Genomic DNA, 21,114 nt, shown 5'->3' on the forward strand with positions numbered 1-21,114 from the left:
CCTCTATGTAAAACAGCGTTTTGTCAAATTTGTCTAACGGCGGTCCGTCTCTTCTCATTTGTCAATAAGTGAATACAAATGTAGGCGAAAATATTGGAAATTGCTTAATATATGTTTACTACTTTATTATGAAGAATAGTGTGGTTTTACTTATTTTTACTTGGTCCGAAAAACGTAAGCACCTGTACAAAATTCTGTGAAGAATCTTTATGCATTCATGGGAATTCCCCTGCACCTATGGCTTTTCGAGGATAAAGTGAGGGTGGGTGCAAGGCTACCGTCAAATCTCCGGATAGGAATGTCCCAAATACGGCGTGTGTCTAAAGTTTTTCGCGCACACTGGCAACAATGCTTTGCGTCGTAGTCTTCTCAGTCGTCTGATTTGCGGGGTTTCCCAGCGGTATATTTATTTATTTAGGTGCTTTGTTTTTTATTATTTATTTATTCCTTTATTTTTATTTATTTATTTATTTTTTATTACCTATTTATTTATTTATTTATTTATTTATTTATTTATTTATTTATTTATTTATTTGTTTATTTATGTATTTGTTTATTTATTTATTTATTTATTTGGAGAAGGGCAACACCGATGAAGGGAATGATTGTGGAGGGAGGATCGTGCTCTATGTGCGTGAATATACTTTTGAAGCGAGAGGAGATAAACCGTGCGCCGTGTTTCTATTTTAGATGCTGTAATGAAAGGTCATAGTTAGTTGCGTAATACTGGAGTAGCGACAGGAAATGCAATAAATGAGCCGTGACGCTCCGTTTCGCACAGCTTCGAACATGTTACGCAGGTAGGCTTAGTAATACCTACATATGGGTTATGCGAATTCCCACTGCGGGAGAACAACTGTCAAGTAAGCTTGCTTGTTGACGTTATCTCTCCCGTTCTGCAAATTTTGACGTAATTATCCCAGTGTACCCGGTGCATTTGCGGATATGCATGTTACATGTGCCGCCCATTAAAGATTACCAGTGAGATGAACGCCGAAATATTCCTACCAAAATAACCGTAATGGGTTGAAACTATTTATAAAATAATCAGAAGTAACAGTTGCTTTCTTAGGGGCGGTTGCTCCGTAGCTAAGGCATTGCGCTGCTGAGCACGAGGTCACGCGTCCGATTCCCGGCCGCGGCGGACGCTTTTCTGATGGAGGCGAAAAGCAAAAACACCTGTGTGTACGAGATTTCGGCGCACGTAAAGATCCCAAGGTGGTCAAAATAAATCTGGAGCCATCCACTACGGCGTGCCTCATGGCCTGCATTGCGTCGGTGCGTTAAACCCTACAATCAGTAAAATCAAAATGTTTTCTTCGGGCTGAAGGATAGTACTTTACATTGAGAAGAAGTAATAGCCATTGGCCATGCACCACGGCAGTTGTTAATAATATTAAGGGCTTTCGGGAAGGCAAGGTGATCATCAGTATTAGGTATAGAACGGCATATAGTCATCATCCACAAAAAGCCGTACTGAGGAAGAAATAATAGTTTGGAGTTCCTTAATGTAGAATAAAAAAGTGCGCGCCAATCCACCCTGTCAAGGGTGTTGGAAAGCGAAGCTGTAAACGGCGCCCACAATGACTACCCATGCGACGTGACTAGAATTCTCACACGTGGCTCTACAAATAGTGAAACCAGAGAGGAGTGTAATGCACTGAAGCACATGCTTTATTATTTTATGTACATTTTCTTTCCTAAGCTCTAGGTTAAATCTTTGCAAGATCCACGAATTTTGGTTGGTTGAGTTGAGTTGGTAAATCACATGAGTGGAAGATATTTTTTGTGCTACATTTACGCAAACTCAAGCCTGTGTTAGATGATCTCACGTCTCCGTCTCTGCCACCGCCGACGGAGTGACGAGATCCGCCGCAGAGACGGGGGAGGAGGGATTGTCGGCTTGCAGCCTAGAAGTAGGCCGAGTGCAGCTGGGCTGCCGCAAGAATGGGAAAAGGGACAGAGCCGCCGACGATGCCGGGGAGATGATGACAACCTTTATTCCATGCCACAAGCGTTGATATATAACAAACACACATGTGACCAGTGATGTCACGTACAAACTGCACGTGGCGCGTCGGGGCGAAAGCAGCAGATAACACAGGCACACGATACGCGGCATAGGCGCTATCACCACATCTCCCCTGCCTAAAGAATACGCTGTCAGTTGCAACGAAACTTTGCCGCACCGCCAGCGAAAGAGGAACCTTATAAAAGAAAGAAACAATCCGCCACAAAAAGAAAAAGCATTCAATTACTGAGCCCGTAGCGGTCTGGATGTCGAACAAGACGGCCAGATCGCGTTCTCTATTCTGGAGGGTCAGTTCGCGGTAATAAAGGGCTAGATGAATCGTCAGGTACCGTGCTGTCAGTAACACGCATCCATCCCTGTTCGATTTCTACCCGACTGTCTGTCTGAAGGAAATCATAGCTACCTCCATCGTCCTCACCGTCATTCGGCGGCGAAAAAAGCGAACAAGGAATTTCCGGTTTCTCTGCAGGACTACGCCGGTGGAAGTTCTAACCACATACGACCTCGGCCGCTCAGCAGGACGCATGACTCGCGCTTTCGCTTTGCAGTCTGTCACCCAGACTTGCGCGCCCGGTTCGATCGCTGGCAACGAAGTAATACGTACGCTGCCGCTGTCGAGTGGTTGTGTCGTCGTTGCTCAACCTACTCAGGCTCACTTTCTCAGGCAGAAGGCTCTTTCGATGGACAGGTATCGTTGTGCCTAGCCGCCTGCCCATTAGAAGTTCGGCCGGGCTTTTTCCCAGTGGCCCCGGTGTGTCCCTGTACGCTATTAGAGAAAGGTATGGGTCCTTCGCTTTTGTAATCAGACATTAACCTGTTTACACCATCCTCTCTACTTCCCCATTTGCCTCGGTGGTATCTGGGACTCTATTTCACAGTGCGAAATCCGTAGTTGCGAGCGAACAACCTGTATTCCTGCGACACGAATTGCGCTCCGTTATCAGACATAACGACCTCTGGTATGCCATGTCTTGCAAAGAAACTTTTCAGGTGCATGACGACAGTGGCACTTGTTATCGAAGATAGCAATGCTATCTCTGGGTATCTAGAAAAATAATTCACGACAGCCAAATACGATTTTTCTTGAATATGGCACATATCAGCACCAAGCTTTTGCGAAGGACGTTGTGGAGTGGTTATCAGGATCATTGGTTCTGACCTTTGTTGACTGTGCTCTGCGCATACGCGGCAATCAGTCACCAAAGCTCTCAGCTGACAACTCAACCCAGGCCACTATATCGACTCTCTGGCTTGAGCTCTGCATTCCTCGATTCCCTGGTGACTTTGATGCAATCGTATCAATATGTCTGCGCGCAATGTTTGTGGAATTACAAGCCGTGCACCTTTCACTAGCACACCTTCTACGACTGTCAGAGCCGCTCTTTCCTGCCAGTATGGACGCAAAACGGTCGAAAGCGACGCGAAACTCGGCCACCCTTACCAGCTGAATCTCATGAGTGTTTGACAGACATCATCAGCTGCTTGTTCTGCTTTCACTTTTTCAAAAAGGTCAGCTTCGACGGCGTTTGACAAAGAGCCAGAAATGTGTTTGTTGACGTCACCAAGAGACAGTGCATGACCCGTTTGTTTACCTCGAATCTGGGCTCTGGACAACATATCTGCAGAAACAACACTCTTACCCGGGACATGCACAACCTCATAGCTGAACCGCAGGTGCCCCATGCGAAAACGCTGAATGCGAGGCGGTAAAACATCTAAAGGAGATTTTCCCAACAAGGATACAAGTGGTTCGTTGTCGGTTTCACACACAATATCAAGACCTTTGATGTAGCCTTGGAATCTTTCTGCCGCCCATGTCATTGCCAATGCTTCCTTTTCAATCTGGGAATACCTGGTTTTGGCAGTCGTCAACGAGCGCGAGGCAAAGGCAACTGGTCGTTTTCCTTTGTTTGATTGTATTTGCATCATAAGTACTGCCCCCAAATTGAATGCTGACGCGTCAGCGGAAAGAAAAGTAGGGTACTTTGGATCATAGTTAGCCATGACGCGCCCCGAAGTGATGACGTACTTGACGTGTGACAGCGCTTGCTCTTGGGCTGGTCCCCACGTCCAATCAGAACCCTTCAAAAGCAAGTGGCGTAAGGGCGCCTTTTTCGAAGCCAATTCTGGTATGAACTTTGCCAGATGATTAGTCATACCGAGCAGCCGTCGAACATCAGATACGTTAGTTTGCGTCGCCAATTCTTTGATGGCCCGAACCTTTTCAGCGTCCGGCTTGATTCCATCTCGACTTATCACACAACCAAGAAACTTTATCTCGGTTACTCAAAACAATACCTTTCTTTGTTTAGAGCAACGCCCCCACCCGTGAGGTGTTCTAAAGTTTGACGCCGACGCTCGTCATGTTGAGCCTTGTCGCAGCCATAAATGAGCGCATCATCCATCATTTTTACCACACCTGGGATTCCTTCTAGAATCTGCGACATTTTCTTTTGAAAAAAATTCAGGTGCTGACGTTATCCCAAACGGTAGTTTCTGAAAACAGTATCGCCCAAATGGCGTTATGAAGGTAGTTGACAATTGGCTTTCGGGCGACAACTTGATCTGATAAAACCAGAGTTAGGGTCTAGTTTTGAAAACACAGATGCCCCACTTAACAGACCAAGGGTATCCTCTACCGTTCGCAAGACATAGCTCTCGCGAAGTACACTTTTATTTAATTGCGTCAAGTCAACGAAAATACGAATATCTCCAGACTGTTTGAGTACTGGAACAATACCCGCGCACCATTCTGTAGGTTCGTCTACTTTGCGGATTATATCACCCCCCTCCATACGCTCGAGCTCCTGCTTAACTCGGGCCCGCAAGGGCAAGTCAACGCGACGCGCAACCTGAATTGCAAAGGGAATCGCTTTCGGCTTGAGTCGAATATTGTATTCAACTTTCATAGCTCCCAGGGAACTGAAAAGCTGCGGGTAGGAAGCGTCGATAGCTGACGCGCAACTGACCGAGTCAGCCAACTTAATTGGTTCGAGATCTTCGAGTGCTGGGAGACCCAAAAGTATGGAGCGTAAGGGTGAGACAACGTACGCAGTTAGTCGGACCGTGCGTTGTTTCCACTGGATAATGGCAATAAACTTTCCGAGAACATAGAGTGGCTCATTCGCGGGTCTTGTTAAGGTTATGTCGCACTTGTCTAACCTGGTAGGCAATCCTGGAAACGCTGAGGGCACCACGGAAACTTCTGCACCCGACTCTAGTTTAGCGAACACCGGAGTGCCGTTTATGACGACCTGAGCATACCGAGAATTAGAGTGCTCCCTGTGCACCACGCCAACAAAATACGCCCTCTTGTCTACATGGAGAGAAGAAAGTCGTACCTTCCTTCGGTGGCCTGTAGCCTTTTTCCGAAACACCACTGCAAAATGTCCGGAATAACCACAGTAGTTGCATTTCGCAGCTTTGGCCGGGCAGAAGGTCCTGGGGTGCGCTCCTTGACCGCAGTTGGGGCATGGTCCGGGGGTGAGTGGTCGTAAGGACTGCTCTCTGGTGCGCTGACCTTGTATGCCAGGTGCACTGTTCCTTGACGAGCTGCCGGGACGCTGTTCTGAAGAGTTCTTCCGGGGCTGCCCTTGGTTGCGGACCGCGTCCGGGTTGCTGGCTGGAACAACCAAACCGGGACGGTTGTTTCAGTCGACTGTTCTTGTTGGAATGAAAGATCAATGGTACGATGAAATGTAGTCTTACAACCCGGACCAGTACGTTTGTTAATACGCGTAATTCTGAATATCAATTTCAAAGCAACACCTGGCTTTTCTTTAAAGTGGGTGACATGATAAAATGTTTTCGCCAACCAGGGCTCTGAGAAAAGCTTCTTTTCTGCTTCACCTGCCATTAGCATGTATTTCATCAGGCCACAGACTTGACTACAAGATTTCTACACAGCTTGTTTCGGCGTCTTCTGGGCGACGCCAAACGGACGTTTCGGTCGCTTAACGCCATAAATCATGCTAAATTTTCTCCCTGCTCCTCAGTACCAAGACGGTATTTGTCCAGCCGGCCGTATGTTTTAAGGAGCTTGGAGACAAACCGTGAGGAAGATGAGCAACGGAGGTTTATACGGAAGTCTTCTAGCTATTGTTTCATCGCTGATTAGAAAAAAGAGGAGGCAGAAATTGGGGTGGCCAGAAAAGAAGGCCAAGCGTGGCTAAACCGTTCTGTTGCTGAGCACGAAGACGGGGGTTCGATTCCCGGCTGCGGCGGCCGCTTTTCTGATGGACGCGAAAAGTTAAAACTATCGCATGTACGAGATTTTGGCGCATGCTAAGAATTTCCAGGTGATCAAAACTATTCTGGAGCCCTCCACTACGGTGCGGCTCATCGCCTGTGTCGCGCCGGAGGGTTAAACCCTACAATCAATCAATGAAGAAGAATAAACCGAGAGAGATCGCTCCCACCATAGCCGTCACTGGATCTTTCATAGACACAATATGAAGAGTGTATGTAAATGGCTAAATATTTTTTATCATGGTTTTCCAAATTTGCATTGCTGCCACGTAACATCTTTACTAGTGAGCAGGAAGTCATCCCCATCATGGTTCGATATTCACAAAAGTATCGGCCGAGCCACAGTCGTCCTAGGCACGGGCGCCTCTGGGGCAGCCTTTGCCCCGCCGCACAGCTTCACCGCATCCACCTCCCCAGTCCCCAGCCCGTGACCAGCACATCAAGACCAGCCTTCACTAGATGAGGCGCGACAACACCAACATAAGACGCCCTACATCCACCCTTGTTGTCTGACGTGGTTCCAACTACTTTCGACGTTTCGCCGCTTCTTGAAGTAATTTCGCGTATCGAGGCTTTACCAGTGGAATCATCATAATCGGTGGCGGCAGGCACTAATTCATGATTTGCGGTCATCATATAGCGTATTCCCGCCGCACTCTTCACTCTGTTGGGTCCTCGACCGGGACGGAATCTTTCAGCCTGATGTAATGCCACGAGAAGACCAAGAAGAGGGATGTTAAACATACCGCAACAGAACATCGGACATCATACCGGCTGTAGAACACACCGTGCGTGACACCTAGCTTCTCCCAACACCGACAGCGGATCCAACAGAAGAGGGAGCAGCCGGACCAAAGCATTGCAAAACCGTTTTGGATGGTGGTGCAAAGTGAAAACCTTTAGAGTAGCTGCAGGGTTTTATACAGTAGCAGTTTTCGTCATTCCTTTCCATTGATGACGAAGAAGATGTGTCCGCGCAGATTGCATGGGATTTCATGACTGAAATGAAACAGTGTAAATACATCCTTCCTTATTTTTGATCATGGTTCGTCTTCACTTTGTATCGCCACCACGTAACAATTCTTTGCAGTGGGCTAACACAATAGTATTTCTGCAAAGCATTTTTTTTCCGGGTACGCCCACATCCAGGACCATGTAACAGCCCTGAATTTTCACAAAAATGCAGAATTGGTCAAAGTTACAGCTGTAAAAGTTATAATAGCGTAAATGGACACAATTAGTCAAACATGACTTTACAAAACTAGAAAATAAGAAAAATACAAAAATGCAGGTAGCTTACACTAACGCGTACGACTGGACGGTAGCGAAGCCATACGCAACCTTCACTACCATCAAGCGCTAGACACATGTACGATTGGTGCATGCGAATCGCATGCGACTGATCGTTACGACTGTCGCCACGACTAGTCGTACGCGGGAATTTGAGACACATGGCCCGATGCGCGCGTGCGATGCGCCGTCGGCGCTGCTCCGCCCACTGTTTTTTCTCCATGGTCAACTACTGCGATCGCTGAGCGGAATTTGTAGATTTCGCGCGTCGTTCGCAAGAAACAGGCAATCGTGAAGCGTTGTCTGCATTCGGAAAGAGTCCGCGCACACGCCGGCCGCACCTGCCAGCTCGGAACACTGAGCGGCACGAACCGGCGAAGACCACGGTAGCAACCGCATGTCGCCGCTCTTCCGAATCAAGCTGATCGCTAAAAAGAAGTTCCACATACGTGAAAGTAGGTGTTAGTGTGGTGAAAAATTGTGCTAGGGACAGTTGTCAGGGCTTATTTAAAAGCGGCAATCAGATATCTGCCGCGATGCAAGCCTACGCTGACCAGCCGTGGAGGTTCACCAGTCCGTCTGGTCTCCCCGGCGTCCGGTGCGCCGAGCGGCCAAGAGATGGCGATACCTCCGCGGAAGCATCGAAACAGGCTACTCAGATGTCTTGGTCACCGATCGCTCAAACGGCAGTTATAGCTGAAAGGATAAAATAAAGTTCCACATGCAAGAAAGGGGATGGTAGTGTGGTGAGAAGTTGTGTTACGGATTGTCAATCGCAGTTGCGCGAATAGGCTTAGCATCCGCCAGTATGCTAAGCCCAAAGTTCTTATTACCCGAGCGACCCGAGCAACGCAAGCCGGTTGCCGGCTGAACGGGCTCTCATTGGCTCTGACCTCACGACAATCGGAACGATGGCACGACTTCATATGGCTGCCATTCGCACGTTGTGAGCTTGCTTCGACCAGCCAACGTCGCCAAAACCGGTCCAAACGATCAATCCTAACGATCAGTTGCATGCTAATCGTGTGCAACAGTCGTCTATGTGTCTCGCGCTTCAGGAATGTTTGAGTCCATGATTGCAGCCGATTTTTTTTCTTTTGCCCTTCCGCAAGTACCTTTTTATTATCATTGTGGCTATAAGTCTAAGCGTCTTTCATTTTTTCAGTGATAATAATTGGATATCAACTTAGAGGGGTGCACGCTCTGACGTTCTTTGCCGTTCCGAGAAAGTATTGCAACGATTACGGCGAAAGCTGGAGTCTCTCTCGTTCCAAGCAAGAGTTGCACGATTACGGCGAACGCTAAAGTTTTCTTTGTGTGTGTGTGTGTGGGGGGGGGGGGTTATCTCAGGCAATCTCCCGAAGTGGATAGGCTTCGCTTGACAAAAGTGCTCTGGAATCTCTGGGCGGTCGTCGTGAGGCACGCATACAGGAGCGCTAGGCATTTTATTGGTCTTGTTAACAGCCGGGTGGTCGCTTTGAGGCCCGCGGTCACACAGGACGCCGGCGAGAAGTGGGCGCCGACCTGCACGGAATGACCCCCTCGCCTCCCTCTCTTGTCTATTCATCCTGCTCTCTCTTCCATCCACTGAAATAAGAGACTTCGGTGGTTCACTTTGAAGTGAGGGAGAAAGCGCGTATATCTAAATCATCCCTAATGATGATGCATATACCGAGAAACCTGGGCCAACAGTTTCACACACAAAACAAGGTGCGAAGGTGGAATTCGGCTTCCGAGAAACCGCCTTAAGAGGCTTCGGGAGGCCGTACTTATAAAACTAACTCCAGTGAAACTTTCGGTTTTCGACACTTCTGCTGAAACAAAAAGCTCAAGCAAGAACCAAAGATATGCTGAAAGGGCGCCTTGTCGCGAAGTCATCAGCCTGAAAAGTAATCTATACCTGAGGCAGAAAGAAGTAACCACAAAATAAATTGATTTAATCTGTTGCTACAGAACATTTTTTTGCTGCTTTTGTTACTGTGCGCATGGATATGAAAAAAAAATTCGTACAGGGGTTTAACTACTTCGGAAACAGAGATTGTATTTCTGGTTACTGAAATTATCTTAACACCCGCGTTGGTCTTATTTTAACAGAGAGAAAGAGAATAAATCTTTATTTATCGAGCAGAAGCTGATGTTACGGGGTTCGCCCCGTGGAAGGCTTATCTTGAATTCTTTGGCTTCGATTGAAATCTGCTCCCTGCCGTGTTGCAAACCAACTGAAGGAAATCTTTATTACGGCAACTTGTCGTTACAGCTGTCTCCTCGTATGCACATTTCTAAGCAGCGCTACTTGCTAAAAAAATCAGGTGTTAAATCGGTGGCGTGGGTTTAGCTTTTTAAAGAGAAACAGAGCAGATTGAAAAATGCCCTTTAAAGAACGAGAAACGCTGTTTTTCGCTTTAGGCTGACTAACCCATCTATCCTGACAAATCTCGCACGCCCTCAATATTACTTGAGGGGGTTTATCTCATACTGACAGGAATCATTTGGCCCCGTTAGACTTTTCCCCACGTGTGTGAAAAGACGTGGTGCGCCCACACCAGACCACAGCCGAGACATGTTTATGAAGCACCGAAAAAATACAAGATTTGAAATAATGTATGTGCAGTTTTTATATAAAAGCTAAAGTGTGCCCCCACTCCACTGTCAAAAAGTTTAACGCTGAAACTTTGTCCTTCTGTCAATGTGTCACCTGGCGTGTAAACCGGAAGCTAGCGCACCCGCTGTTTTAGTTCTTTAGTACTAAGACCACCACTTCGGACTTTCGCCGATGTTTCGTTGTCTGTGTGGTTAACTGCGCAGCAGGCTTCACTAATGAGGAGGCGCGCGTGCGTGGTACTGTAGAAAAATCCGTTCACACAGGGCTCCGAATGAGGTATTTAATGCCGGCCTTGCTCTCATGTCCCGCGCTCGCAAACGTTTCGCTATTTTTAACCACGGACACAAAAAATGTCGACTTCCTCGACAGCGTCGCTGTTAAAATTTTATATAGATGAACTGGCACAATTGAAAATATTCATCTTGTACGTCTCCTTGCGTCGGCGCGTTAAACCCTACAATCAATCAATCAATCTTGTACGTCTCCCCCCAAAACCCAAGAATAAATACAGAAGTCCGCCAAAAGGCGTTCAGAATACGAATAAAAATGACCTAGATTGGCGAAAAGATGGAATGGCCCAAGAATGAAAAAATAGCAGCGCGGGAGGTTGACCTGGCTTCTCCCCACACTGACAGCGGATGCCAGGTTTGAGGGAGCAGCTGGACCCAAATATTGCACAGATAGTTTGGACGTCACTGGAGAGCAAAGCCCATTCAAATATGCACGGTATTTTATTCAGTAGGAATCATTGGCCTCCCGTTCGCCGTCTTCCGGCGGCACAGCCACGTTGGCGAAATACTCTTGAAGCGCCTTCCTTTTCTTTGGGGACTGGTCATCGTTACCATCGTTTCGGCGGTGCGAACCAGTGGTGCGGCGGTCGCTACACGATGACAACGAACGCGGGAGCTCCTAATGTGGCCTAAGCCGACGCGCAAGCCTGGACGATGCCGGGAAGTCGCCGCGAGGCGAGTGGTTACGTGCACTCGGTAGTTTTGTGTTTTTGATAAAGCCAGTGTGTGAAGGTCGTTTCCTGCACTTCACACCGAAGACGCTGTCCGGTCGCCGCGACGCACGCGCTCACGTGCGGTTGGCGTTTTTTCTCTTCGCTGGACCGACTTGTGTCGGCCTGAACCGCTCTGCGGGTAAAAATGGCGAAATTAAACCGTGTAACGCCCTCCATTCCCGCAAAAAATGCTGATTTGGTGGAAGTAGCAAGTGTAATTTTTATAATAGGGTAAATTAACGTAATTTGTCGAACAGAAATTTGAAATACAAAAGATAAATAAACATAAAAATAAAAAAACATTTTGATAAGTGATCTGCAAATCCAAAATTTGTATTTATATATTTCCCCTCAAAACAAAAAAAAAACAAGAAAATCCGCCAAAGAACGTTGGAAGTACGTGTAGAAAGCGTAAATGGCCAAACTTTGCAGTGGCCCTTGATTTGTCGAAAAAAAAATCAATAATTAGCGAAGTAGAGGCACTTCTCCACTGTTTAGTACATAAAGTGACCAAAATTAGGTAGACAGGTTTTTTGGAAATTAGGCTCTTAGATTTAAGCGTAGATGACCTCTACAGTGAAGTTATTTTCCCAGGGGGACTTATAATTAGGTGGTAATTATTGATGTTCCTGGCTTAATAAACTAAAATTGAATAAATAACTTTTTAGTGGCTGCAGTCAGCGGGCATGTTGGCTTTGAAGAGTTAGACGCAATCGTGTTTTGACGCAGTTTTGTTTGGCGGAATTTTTGGAACGCATCCGAACTCCGAGATATGGAACTGCGAAGTTCGCATGATTATGCTTGCTAGACATTGACGACCACCGCAAAGCTCCTACCTTTGTTCTGCTTTTTCATAGCGGTTCCGCCTTGTGTATATTGCGATGACGCGAGCCACGACAGGCAGAGTGGCTGTTATCACTTTTGTCTATGCATGTGCTACACGGCTGGAAACCGTGAACTAACGTCATATCCTACAAGGACGAATTTAAAATATCTGACTCGGTATTGTATAAAGCCAAAGACTTGTCAATAAGCCACTTGTGCGCATTGTTTATCAAACACGTTTCTATAATCTCATGGGCCATACCGCCGCAGCCCTTGCCAAGAATCGTAATCTTATTCTGTGGAGGCCTGCACCCGCTTATTTTACAATTCCAGCAATGCTCAGTCAAGTTAGTAGGACTAAAATGGTCCCCTAATGCGCGCACATGCTCCCCTGAATGATCATTCATGCAGAGCTCAGTTTTATCAATGTAGCCCTTTTCGCATAGAAGTGGAATTTCATTAACCACGCTTTTAAGGCATTTGAAAAAGGGCTTGACATGTTTTTGGCACAACCGCACTGCCTGGTTCTCTGGCTTGCAGTGAGAGAACGGAGCTGTCCAACGTTTACATGAGCCCCACAGGTCCCCCTAACACCACAGGTCTCTAACACCTGTGGTCCCCCTCACCTATTAGACCCTTTTTTTGAAAGTGTGGGCTACTTGTGCGCTACTTTGTGCGCGAAAGGCGTCGTTTAGGAAATTCCACTTACATGCAGACAAGCCTCTAATAGCCAAACTGAGTGCTGAGTGAATGGTCGTGCAGTGGAGCACATGCCCCCATTAGGGAATCAAGATAGAACTGACTTTACAGCAATGCAGAAATTGCAGAATAAGGGGGTGTAGGCCTGGACTGAATGAAGTTCAGTCTTGGCGGAGGCAGCGACGATGTTTTGCGTATATTGCGGAAGCCTTTTTGCTAAAGGATCCGCGCGAATATAAAGGATCCGCGGAAATACTTTAGAGACTCGTCCTTGGAATATTATTACCGGGATTAATATTTATTAAAGTCGTTCTTGGAGGGTATGGCGTTAGTTCACGTATCCCAGGCGATTAGCACATGTATATTTGGCGCATGCTCCAGAGATCTACCATTTTGGCGACGTTAGCACTTGAATAAATCAGATGTTAGTTGCGCTCATCATGTTGCCTTCTTTCATTGTGTCGTCTTGTCGCTTCTCGAGGATTTCCAAGAATCACACCAACTAGCCCAACAAAATCCTTGCTGAACATTCTCTATAACGAGGAGTGTATATGCTCTGTACCGAAGCCGGATCATCATCAAGTTAGCAAGAGGCCGCCAATGGTGACCCACGTTTAGTTTATTCCCTTGCTTGGTCCACGGTCTCTTCTGCAGTGCGCCTTTGTAAATCAGAACCGGTATTGAAAGACTGTAAATACACTTTGTCGATTTTGCACTACCGCCTTCCTCTTATCACACTCTTATTGCAGTGGTCCCGAATTTCCACTTTATCTCTAACAAGCTATACCAAATCTCTTCTGCGGTATCTCAATAATAGCAGCCTAAAGGAGTACCGATACCAACTGTTTACGCCTAAAAAATGATTTAACTGGCTTCAGTAGTTTGTACAGATGCCTCAAAGAAATGTTTGCAGCGATCCGAGGCCAGAATCACATCTAAAATCGATTTTTATTGTTCCTGGCCGTGAGCTTCCACAAATCGGCAGCTCTAGCGAAATCGCCTTCGGCGTGACGAAACATTGGCCGCGTGTCTGGCCGGTTCAGGGTGACGTCATATAATCGTTTTCGATACCGGAAACGATATCCTGCGCTGCTGCTGTCAGTGGTATTCGTTTGTGCAGGAGACAGGGGTGTACCTGTGTGAGCAATGCTTGTAAACTTTGGGCACTTTGCGTGTTCGACGTCTTAGCTCTTCAGTTCGTGGCCGGCGCATGGTGTTCCCTTGCACTAGTGCCGATAGCTGCGCGGTGCCGGAACCGCGCGGTGCGCGATGTCGACGCGCAACGCGGTGACGCGGCGGTGCGTGTCGCCGAGCTCGCCCAAATTGTGCTATAATTGTGTTATGGCAAGCTCGCGGAATGCGAAGTACTGCTCGTGCAAGCCTGTCCGAGCAAATAGACGACGACGCCAAGATGCCTTATTTTCCACGCGACGACATGCAGCGCTAAACGTGGACTGAGTTCGTGCGCGGCGGCGGCAGCAAGAATTGTCGCACAAGCCAGCGGGCTCGGCGTTGCTCGAGTCAGCTTGGGTGTTGGGAACTTTAGGCTTAGCATCGTGGCAAATATTTGATCGGCGGTATCTGTACAACCGCGAATGACCATTCCTTACACAACATTTCACCACACTATCATCCCCTTTTTCGCATATGGAGCTTTATTTTGGCGATAATTGCCGTTTCAGCGATCGGTGACCAAGACATGTGCGTAGCCTGTTTTGATTCTAGCGCGCCCGTGGCGCAATCTTTTCGGCCGCTCGCCGCACCACGGTGCCGGCAGTGCTGGGTCGGAGCGCCGAACCTCCGCTGCCGGTCAGCGTAGGCTTACCATCGCGGCAAATATCTGACCGCCGCTTTTAAATTCAGCACTGATAACAACCCCTAGCACAATTTTCACCTCACTAACATCTACTTTCTCGCATGTGGAACTTCTTTTACGCGATCAGATTGATTAGAAGAGTAGAGAGAAGCTGTTGCTATCATGGTCTGCGCCGGTTCGAGCCGCAGAGATATTAAAAACGGACGACGACCTAATCGCCTGGCCAAATAAAGTTCTTCTGTCTGCCTGTCTGTCGGGTGCAGCGACTGATCCGAGTCTAACGATTCAGACGACATGTCGACTGCGCGGGCGAGAGTGGACCATGTGCGATCGTAGCAGACGATGCGGCGAACGCCCCTGACGTCACGGGTGAGACGGTGACGTAAAACTGGCCCGCTTGCAGGCTGGCCTTCGAACGGCCATTCTCCCGCGCGGCGACCGAATTTTAAACTGGTTGCAATAAAGTGCTAATATTAATTTTATGTTGGTTGCTGATGGCGTTCGGTTCGATTTTTGCAATTACTGCACCAATATTTATTATTTATTTCTTTACAGTACCCTCAGGGCCATAAGGCATTGGTGAGGGGAGTGGTTAAATACAAAAAAGGAATGACAAAAGCAGAAAAAGAAGTAAAAAGGTTCTAAAATGGCTTCTAAACATACAATTGCAGCTAATGCATGATAAGGTAAAAACGAATATATCAGGTTGGCTTCTTAGTATACAATTTTAGCCAAGGCGTAAGGCGTGACAAAACAAAATACAAATGAACATATTATTATACAAGGTTAGCTAACGCTATTTTGAATAATTCATGTTCGATAATGGCAGCGGTTGATGCAGGAAGATGGTTCCATTCGACTGAAGTCCTGGGTATGAAAGACTGACAAAATGCATTTGTCTTTGACGATGGTATTCCGATTTTATTAGCGTGATCTAAACGAGACGATATGAAATGCGGAGGCAAAATAAGCTGATGACGTAGATGTGGGTGATAGAATATCTCATTGAACAGACAGAGACGCAAATTTTTACGGCGATAAGATAGCGTCGGTAGTTGAAGGCTACATTTAATTGAAGTTATGCTAGCAGTGCGATTATAGTTAACAAGAGTTAGTCGAACAGAGTTATTTTGTAGCATTTCGAGTGATTGTATTAGCGTATCATAACTTGGGTCCCAAACTGATGCGGCATACTCATGTTAAGAACGAACGAGTGTTTGTACATTAGTAATTTAAGTGATGATGGGGCTCTTGAAAAATTGCGTCGGAGGTATCCTAGCATGCGGTTAGCATGGGCAATTACATACTCGGTGTCAGTGGCCCATGTTAGATCAGCTGAAATGTGAACACCAAGATATTTATAAGATCATACATGCTTTAAATCTTAGATATCAATAAAATAAGAAGGTAACTGGTGGGCTGTTCTTGTAACACGCAAATATTTACATTTGCTAGAGTTAAGTTCCATGAGCTCAGTTTTGCACCAGGATGAAATAGTATGAAGATCAGATTGCAAGACGGCTATGTCATCAGCGCAAGTTATTTGCCGGTACACAACGCAGTCATCTGCGAATAAATTAATGTTAGCAGAAACAGATGCCGGTAAGTCGTTAATGGATATAAGGAGAAGAAGAGGACCCAACACAGAACCTTGCGGCACACCAAAGTAGACGTGTGTTAGCTCAGAGTTATGATTATTAGCGAATACGAATTGCGAACGGTTCGTAAGAAAAAACTCAAGCCAAGATAGAAGTTTGGAATCATGGTTAGGCTGATGTAGTTTAAACAACAATAGTTTGTGACACACCTTATCAAATGCTTTGGAAAAGTCAATGAAAATACAATCGGCCAAGCGGACTGTTTAAGAAAAGTATGCAGTTTATGGGTGAATAATGCGAGTTGCGTTTCACATGAATACGTTTTTCTGAAACCATGTTGTGACACAGAAAAATAGGAGTTCGATTCTAAAAATTTAACTAGGTTGGAAAACAATATGTGTTCAATTAGTTTACACGGAATACTAGTTAAAGAAATAGGTCGATAATTAAGGGGTGAGTCCCTGTTGCCAGATTTGAAGAACGGTACTACCTTTCCAATTTTAAATTCAATTGGTAGCACACCGTGATCGAGCGACTGTTGATAAATTTTTGTTAGTATAATGGAAGAGTAGTAATTAGTACAGATTAGAATTTTTGGACTGATGAGGTCGCATCCAGGAGCAGAGGATGGTTTTAATGATTTAATAAGTTTTTCAACACCCCAAGAATCGATGGTAATTGGGGGCATATGTTTGTGACTGTAGTTGCAAGGTAAGGGTAGTGGGACATTAGTATTTTCAGCGAAATTTGCTGCAAAGGCTTGATTGAGAACTTCAGCACTTCGGAATAGCGGTATTATTTTCATTAACAAATGGTGAGCAGTCACCATCTTTGGGTGGGTTAATAACGCGCCAGAACGTTTTTGTATCGGTTGATAACATCGATGGCAAAGTAGTAATCAAAAAATTTTCTTTAGCTTTTTTAAGAGCAGTGACGTAATTTTTAGATGCCTCTTTGTAGGCAGCCCACTGAATGAAGCTAGGGGACAGCCTGACTAATTTATATACACGTTTCTTTCGGTTAGATAAGCGTTTTAGGTGATTGGAGAACCATGGCGCGTTATCATTAGAAACTATGATGCGAGTGGGTATGTCTGTTAAAGAACTAACTTATCTGTTAGTTCTTTAATTTTGTCAGAGAACATGCCCCAGTTAGTTTGTATCGAGCGACAGTCGAAATCTTCGAGGAACGGGTCGAGAAAACCAGATAATTCTTTACTAATGCGTCAAAATTGCCTCTTTCGTAAAGCCGAACCGTTTTAATCTTATTTTTAGATTTCGGGCGTGGTAAGTTAATGTCAAACGATAGCATACAGTGGTCGCTTAAGCCGGGTAGGTGCGCAATACTGGATACGTAATCTGGTCTAGAAGTTATAACAAGATCAAGAATATTGGCAGACGTTTGCGTTGATCTATTTGGCTGCCTGATCAGCTATGATAAAGAAAAAACTGAACACGTGTTGAAGAAGTCATTAGCAAAGGTTCAAAAAGGCTGCAATGTGGGCGGTTCATTTTCCCAAGATATGTTTGGAATGTTAAAGTCAGCAAGTAGGAACAACGAAATATTAGTATGACGCGTGCAAACCAGGTTGATAAGATCGTGTAGCTCATTTATAAATGTAGGAGTAATATGAGGTGGACGGTAGCAAACACCGATGATAAGCTTTTGGGAAGTTAGTTCGACGATAGCCGATATTATTTGTAGTTTGCTTTGCACATGAATACATTGTGATGGAATGTTTTTATTGATGGCTAGGAGGACGCCGCCCCCCGATCGCAAAGTGCGGTCACAACAAAAAACAGAGAAACGGTGTGCTGGAAAAAGTAATTCATGATCTGAAATGTGCGGCCCTAGCCACGTCTCAGTTAATACTAAAATGTCTGGTTTAATTGTCTGAACTGCCGATGTTAGTGAGTCACGCTTGTTGACGATACTACGATTGTTAGTAAAAAGAACTGATCCACGCGACAGGTCTTGACCACTTCCCCTCACGTGGCCCTACGAGGACGTAGTAGCGCGCGCGTTCAAGCGACGCTGATCGTTAGTGATTGAGGGTCGTCGTACGTCTTCAGATATTTCATTAGTAGCCTTATTCTAGATGTAGTGCGTCTTGTTAAGAACGAGTGTTTTGTATCGAAGGTGAAAGAGTGGTTCGCCAGGTTGATTTTTCGCAAACGCAGTTAGTTTGTTACGAATTTCCCGCGTTGCAGGGCAGAAATATTCCGACACCGTTATGTCATTTTCTTTAAGTTTCTTGCGTGCAGAAAGTACTTGGTTCTTTGTTTTAAAGCTTGAAAATTTAACAATTATTGGGCGAGATTTAGTAGAATAAAAAGACCCTAAATGATGAGCGCGTTCAAACGTGTCGTCCGGAAAAGTGGGGAGAACGTGAGTCAGGACCCCCTTCACGAGCGATTCAGACTCCTCCCAAGTCTCGCGGAGAGAGTCCTGGAATCCATAGAAGATCAGGTTATTTCGACGAGATCTATGCTCAAGATCGTCCACACGCGACGGCAATGAACCATGATTAGTGACTACTGTCGCTATATCCTCGTAGATACGCTCGCGCACTTCAGCTTTTTCTTCTACTGTCAAGAGACGCGTTTGGATGTTTTCTATGCTGGTTGCAATTTTCTTTTGTCTGCGTGGAGTGATTTAATGGCAGCTTCCAAATCGGCCTGACACTTAGCCGCATGTATGAAACGGGACTGCAGATCTTTAACCCTTTGATGCCCAAACCTTTATTTTTCAATCTAGGAAGCCAGAATGTTTAGTATAGTTTGAATAGACACAAATAAGCATGAAACAGGTGAACGAAAAAAAGTAGCCTTATTAATTCATGCGTAATAAATTGTTGCTCCTGGCCAACATCGGGCATTTGAGGCACTATTTTGTGTGGAAGGAGTGGAAGCAGTTCCGGCTTGGCAGAAGGCACAAGTGCAATTGGCAATTCTCGCAGTACAGGAATGTGTAGCCTGCTTTGCAGAACTTGCACCTGGTTTTCTTGTCGCCGAACTGAGGCCAGTGGTGTGTGCCGTCGTACCGGACATCTACAACAGGCCGTGGAGTGAGAGGCCGCATGATTTTTCGTGCAGGAGCTTGATGACTTCGCGCTGCAGTGGTGGAATTTCTTTTCTGTGGTTTCGCGTTTACTAGGGCCAGAGCTTGCGTAATTTGTGCACGAAAGGTTACAAGAGGAAATTTCTTCTTGATGCCCGGTTGCAAGCAGTGCCGCTTATACAGCAGCCACCCATTCACGATGGCGACGTCGATGAACCAGAAAAATATGCGCATGTACCATTTTTTCGACTTGTGGTCAGTGCGGTAGAGCTCAATAAGCATATCGGCGAGGTCTACGCCGCCCATAAAAGTGATATATTCTTTTACAGCGAATGGCCGAGAAACGTCAATGGTTCGTTGCTCTTTAGTGCTTCACTCCTTGCAGGTGTCCGTCGGCTGAACTCCGGCATAGCTTGATACTAGGACGACGCAACTGTTGTCGTACCACTTGATCACTTCAATCCCTAATTTTTCGTCCGTCCGTAAATCAACTGAGCCTCTACCCCGACTTTTCAAAGTTGCTTCGGTGGCGAGAGGACATTTCTCGGTCCGGTCAACTTTTACCGTCCCTACGCAGTGAAACCCTCTTGCCTTCAACTCTGGCCTTCAATTGTCAAAATATAACTTGTGCTGGACGTGCGGCTGCACGTACTGTGCGAGGTCAATGACGACATCCCCAGAGATGCCAAATCCATGCTCGCTGGTTGTCCCTTTGCCTTCATATATGACAAAGTCGTGTATTATTCCAGAGGAGCTTGCTCGCGTGAACACTTTATATCCCCACTTGTGGGGTTTTCACTTCAAGTACTGTTTCAGAATGGATCTCCCCTTGCAGGGGAATATTTCCTCATCAATGCTCTGGTGCTGCTTTGGTGCTACCTTTCCATATTTTGCTTCAAAAGGTCTAAAATTGGGCGTACCTTGAAAAGGCGATCGTAGCCGTCTGTGCCCCTTGGCTTTGCCTGCAGGTTGTCATTCATGTGTAAACACTGATGAATGGCCTCGAAACGATTCCGAGACATCAGCTCAGCCACCGCAAGAAACCGCGTTCCTGTCTGCCAAAACATACGAAAATGCGGCATTCGTACGACTCCTGATATTAGAAAAATCGATAGGTATTTTCGCATCTCCTCAGATGTTACTCCAATGCAAGATACATTTTTCTGAGTAGAGGAAAGGTTTGTTTGATAGCAGAGAGTATCAATCATTTCGGCGTCGAATAATGCTGCGAAGTACTCATACGGACTCAGTACAGCTTCTGGTGGAAGAGATAGCTTACTTCGTCACGCCGTATCCACGACAGACAAATCTCTGCGCTGCCAGTTGCGGGGAGGCTTTTGTTTTGAGTTTTTAGAACCTTTGCGATTTGAAGAAGTGGCTGACGGCACTTCAGAAGACCCGCTCTGCACTGTACGGTTCTCGTTTTCTGGGGCATTGTTGTTATGAAGGTTCGTGACGAATTCAAGAGGGCAACGGTCAAGAAAGTTCTCTTGCCTTGGTTCATATTCGGGGTCATCCGGGTCGCTGTCGATATCTACTCCGGATATTTCCCCATCCGGCAAGAAAGTTATTTCCTGGATCTCCTCGTCTGTTAGAGGCCTCTGAGATCTTTACCTGTCCATCTGCATAGAAACACGAAAGCAAAAGCTGTGTCACCGAATGTAATCCTTACTATGTAAGCTTTTTATCATTCCGGAAACCGGCGAATGGAATGAAATTGTGCAGTGTATACAGCATTTTAACTGTGAGAGCTCCCTGCCTTCAGCTAACCTATTGTCGCATTGCACCCACAAGTGCCCAACGTTGCTCCTGAGCAACATCATATTTTGCACGGTTTGCGTCATGACGCTGTAAACTGTTTTTTCAATGCTCCTGTACACGAGTGTTGTCTACCTCATAAATGAAGAGTTGCATGCAACACTGATGTGGACAACAGTGCAT

The 21,114-nt window shown here is 46.1% G+C and overlaps 1 pseudogene; it reads right to left on the reverse strand.

Moving 5' to 3' along the window:
• Positions 1 to 2,250: 2,250 nt before the first annotated feature.
• The window catches only part of LOC144146712 (uncharacterized), a 51,277-nt pseudogene continuing 32,413 nt past the window's right edge, over positions 2,251 to 21,114 (reverse strand).

The sequence above is a fragment of the Haemaphysalis longicornis genome, unplaced genomic scaffold, assembly GCF_048455015.1.
Source record: "Haemaphysalis longicornis isolate Haplotype H1 unplaced genomic scaffold, Haemaphysalis longicornis Haplotype H1 scaffold_7, whole genome shotgun sequence".
Taxonomy (NCBI): Eukaryota; Metazoa; Arthropoda; class Arachnida; order Ixodida; family Ixodidae; genus Haemaphysalis; species Haemaphysalis longicornis.